The following is a 4,981-nucleotide window of genomic DNA, read 5'->3' on the forward strand; positions in this document are numbered from 1 at the left end:
AGAAAACGTGTAATTTACGCAGCTCATTTACGCACGTTTCCTGAAGATAGAAGAGTTTGTTGAATCTGACATGGCATGTTCGTACGAACCCTTTGTACAAACAAAAGTAAGAGAAATTTAGGAGAAGAATACGAACATGTTCTTGCATGAGGCCCAATGACTTTCTACTTCTTACCTTTTAAGGAAATGTAGTGAGTAGAAAGTACAGATAATTGTATAAAAATGTAATGAGTAGAAGTAAAAAGTAGGCTGAAAAAATTTACTCAAGTAAAGTACAGATGGCCAAAATTTCTACTCAAGTACAGTAACAAAGTATTTGTACTTAGTTACTTTACAACTCTGTACACAGGCTTGGGCCCCGGTCACGACTGCTTAGCAGTTCTAGTTCTTATTGTTTACTAATGTAGAGGACTTGAGGGATTAATCATCATAATCCTTCGCACAGCATTCACAAAGTTCTGACCAATCAGAGCTGCAGAGGTCTGTGAGACAGAGCTCTGACTGGGACTGCTGTACAAGACAGGAAGTTACACAATGTTTTGTCATACAAGATTGTGAGAAAGCACAAATCAACCGTTACTCAGACGGCCCTCTGTTGGCAGGTTTGGTGGAATCAGCTTTATATAAAAACTGTATTAATGGTGCTCTATGGCATGCTCAAGGTTTCATTTGTTTCAAAACCAGCTCTTGATCTCTTCTCCTCCACAACTTTGTCTCTGACCGGTGTGCTTCATGCTGTTTGATGATTGATTGAGCTTCTCAGTGATCACCACAGGGATTAAAAAGTGCCTGTACCACCATGTGATCCCTCCTTCTTCCCATTTTTAAATGATGTTTTTAACAAAACTCCGTAAGAAATTAATAATTTAGGATATTGTTTTATAACCAGACCACTTAAAACATGTTATCCCTGACCTGTCTCATGTGGTCCTTGGTTTAACACCCCCCCAGGTTGTTTTAATACCAGCAAGTGTGGACACACATAGACACATAGTTGGTGTTGAAATTAACACTGTGGGTGTTAAACTAACACTGCAGTGTTGGTCTGTCTCAGAAATCACAGTGTGCTGCTGTAACATGAAAAATACGGTTTAAAAATCAAAAAACCTTTTTCAACACAGTAGATACGGTTCATTGACCATTTGTTCATCTGCTGATGAAAAACAAGCAAGCTAACCTTACATGTCTTCATGGTGTGTAACTTCTGTGCTTCAGAAACACACTCTGCATGTGTGTTCCTGTGTGTGTGTCTGTTTCACTTCTTCATTCTAAATGAACACTGATCCAATTTCACAACAGTGACAAACTGAAGTGACATGAAATCAGACACAGATGCAGGAGGAAGGTTGGGAGGAATCATAGACCACTACCTCTGAATTAAAAATGACTCTGCTGTGAAAAAAATTAAATGTCCATAAAGCAGTGAGAAAAATGATTTTTATTTATAAATATATGAACAACAGTTTTCAGCCTAAACAGTAACGATCAGGAAACAACCATCATCCCACTTAGTTACAGCTAAATGCATTTCATGTTCAAGTTTTCAGTTATTTTTGCAGAAACTGAAAAGAATCAGAGGAGATGAAGTAAAAAGGAAAGTAATTTTTCGTTACCTTGTAGATACTTTGTGTTTCACCTGTGTGCAGCTGTCACAGCAGAATGAAAGAGTTAATGTTAGACACACTGTGCACCAGTGAACCTGGGTATTTCTGAGGCCTTTCTAACTCTACACACGTGTTTAATAACATACAGGATAAAGCACAGAGGCTCTCAGAGCTTTAAAGACTTTCATTCATTAAACTGTCGCTGTCAGTGTGCTCACTCCCCTTTCATCATGGAAGTTAAAACGAAAAAAGCAATATTAAAGACATTAAACTGTCCTATTTATACAACGCTTTGTGCAATAAATACATTTCAATTAACTTAAACACTTAATATTTTTCTTATTAAAAATTGCTGAATTTCCTCATATCCTGTTCAAATATAGGACGAGGTGGACTATGAGGAAAAATCAAGCTCCGCCTCCAGATTGCGCAATCGTTTCAACCATGCTCTGTCTCCTCTTGGATTGTGCAATCCCTCCTGCATGTTATGTAGTGACAGCAGAATATGGTAAAAATGTAAATGGTCTGTACTTATATAACACCTTTCTATCCATCCAGGACACTCAAAGCTCTTCACACATGCACACACACACACACACACACACACATTCACCCACTGATGATGGCAAACTACACTGTAACCACAGCTGTCCTGGGGCACACTGACAGAGGTGGGGCTGCCATACATCGGCGCCACCGGACCCTCTGACCACCATCAGTAGGCAAGGTGGGTGAAGTGTCTTGCCCAAGGACACAATGACTGAGTCGACTGGATGGGGATCAAACCAGCGACCCTCCGGTTCCAGGACGACTCCCCCTAACCACTGCACCAGTACGTCTCTATACGTCACCAGTAAAACGTTTGATTCTTTTATTTACACCTGACATTCCACAGTTTGTGATGTTTATTCTATAAATGTGTATTTGTGTAACGTGTTCTGTGAGCTGAAACGGCTGAGAAAAGACACGAAGGGAGGCAAATCTTTTTCAGGTTCAAGGAACAGCAGGAGGCGCTCATGAGCTCAGAGGATGCATGAGCTGCAGCAGAGGTTAGCTGCAGAAAAAGAACAAAAGTTACAGTAAGCCAGCCAAGTGCAGTGTTTAAGGTACCTGTTTTATAAAGTTTCAGCTTATAAATGTGGCGGGTGCTGTGTGAAAGTAATTACCAATTTAAACTCAAAAACCCTGTTTTAGAAAAATAAGATTGATTATAATAATTCCACTGTAAAAGCTACCATAAGGCACGCAGACCCGCTTACAGATGAGGCTTTGAGACAATCTCACAATTTTAAGGTTGTTTATTTGGTCCTGATATTAATTCAAAAATACTAGATTAAAACCTCACATTAAAAATCAGTTCTGGCTCGCTCAGGGAGGAGTGCAATTCAAGGTAGTGTCCTAAAGAAAATAAAAACCCAGCAAAAAGAACAAAGTAAATAAAAAAGAAAAATGTGCACCAAACCGAATTAGGAGTACCACCACCCAGAAAGTCCACCACCAACACCACGAGCTGGCCGTTCCTGTAAAAATAAAAGGCAGTTTAAAATTACAAACAATAAAAATATCAGTCAACACTCAAGCAGTAATAGTCCAGATTTAGAAAGTCCGTCCTTGCAGGAACCGATCCGTGGTAACAGACACCACTCCGGGCAGTGGGAGCTGATTACCAATCAGCCCGAAGCAGCCACACTGGACGAGTGATAGGAGCCAGATTTACGCCGACCAGGACGACAGGTAGGTGGCCGACAGATTATCCAGCTGGCAGACGGACGGCCAGTCAGAGCAACCAGAACAGCAGGCAAACAGCCAGCCAAGGACAGACAGTCAGCCCAGGACAAACAGCAGCGGCTATCAAAAATAAATGTTAGAAATAAAATCTAAAAACATGCAAAAATGAGCAGTTCACTCACCACTTGAGCTTCTTTAAGAAGTGCCTCTAGCAGGGAGGAGGAACTGGGAGCGTGTGCAGGCAGCCTGGATATGYAACAAAAGCTAAGCTAAAGCTAAGCTAACAAAATGTCGAGTGTGGGAAGATTCTTACCAGAAGGACGATTGATTGGCGATCAGAGCGTCATTAAGTGCATTGTTCACGCGCACATTACTTTRCAGCTGTTATACAGAAAATGTAAATAAATCACAAGTAACAAGCTTGATTGAGAGAGATGAAGCCTGCCTTACCTAGCATGCGGCACCAATAAACACCACGGTCTGAACCGGAAGGAGAACAACGTGATGTCAACCAGATGAGGGAGGGCCCTTTAAATACAGGCAGTCAGCGCCACGACCAATCAGATGCAGGCACTTGTGTGGTGCGTTCAAAGCCCACAGGGCATACTGCCACATAAAGTTAAAAAAGTAAAACCTGACTTTTAGAATGGAGGATTATATATTTTAAAGCTTAATTTATTTTCTAAAGTACTTGGAAGCAGCAGGTAAATCAGAGCCACACCACAGCTGAGGCTGAAGCTCTTCTGAAACAGTTGGACACTGTGAGGACGTCCTGAGAGACACTTTTTTCAACCTGCCATGTTTCAGTTTATGGCAGCTGTGGACTCAGGTGGGATATTTTCAGCGGTGCATGGACTTAAGTTATAAGTAAAGGTAGAACAAAATGATTTTGTTTTAATGAAATGTGCATCAAATGATCTGCAGTTTGTGTAAAGAACACTGATATGACACATATTCATTAACTTCTGCCAGTCATATGGTAAACACGTCGTTCTTTTCTGCTCAAATATTTGTAAATCTGATCCTGATGAACTGAGTGCCTCACCATCCATGAACCTCACCACACATCACTGGTCACTCTCCTCACTTCCTCTGAAACGTTCAGGTTTCAGGGACTCCAGCATGAGGACATGAACAGACACCAGCTACGTTTACATGGACATAAGTAATTAGATTAAACGGCCGTTCGGAATAAAGACGCATCATGTAAACAGACCGTTCGGATTATTCTGATCCGACTGAGCTCGATCCAAATGAATTTTTAATCCAAAAAAGAGGTGTGGGTTATGCAGATTGATAATCTGAATGAGGTTCATGTAAACACTTAATCTGATCATCGTATTCTGATTGTAGAAAACTGACCTGTTCACATGTCTGCTGACTTTCATTTACCTGGTGGGACAGCAGCGCTCCAGCTGCGCTGCACCGTGCAGAACTTTTCCTCCTCGCTCTCTTAACAGATGAAAAAGGAGACAAACAGCAGATGTTGCTTCGCAAAAAATAAAAATCACGTATTGCTTCATCTGCAGCTCAACCGAGGAGTAACGGCGTCTCTACCGTTATTCAAAGCTGACACAGGTCCATCCTGAGGCACAGAGGAGCTTTGTTTACGTTTGTAACAGGAAGTAGAGCTGAATGTTTACAACACT

The 4,981-nt window shown here is 41.2% G+C and overlaps 1 long non-coding RNA gene across 1 annotated transcript; it reads right to left on the minus strand.

Moving 5' to 3' along the window:
• Positions 1-3,131: 3,131 nt before the first annotated feature.
• Positions 3,132-3,905, minus strand: LOC106533122 (uncharacterized). Its single transcript, XR_001312192.1, has 3 exons — positions 3,783-3,905; positions 3,646-3,713; positions 3,132-3,578 (listed from the first exon to the last, which is right to left on the minus strand). It is a non-coding gene; the product is annotated as an uncharacterized LOC106533122 (long non-coding RNA).
• Between the last annotated feature and the right edge of the window lie 1,076 nt (positions 3,906-4,981).

Source organism: Austrofundulus limnaeus, unplaced genomic scaffold (assembly GCF_001266775.1).
Source record: "Austrofundulus limnaeus strain Quisiro unplaced genomic scaffold, Austrofundulus_limnaeus-1.0 Scaffold888, whole genome shotgun sequence".
In the NCBI taxonomy this organism is placed as follows: domain Eukaryota; kingdom Metazoa; phylum Chordata; class Actinopteri; order Cyprinodontiformes; family Rivulidae; genus Austrofundulus; species Austrofundulus limnaeus.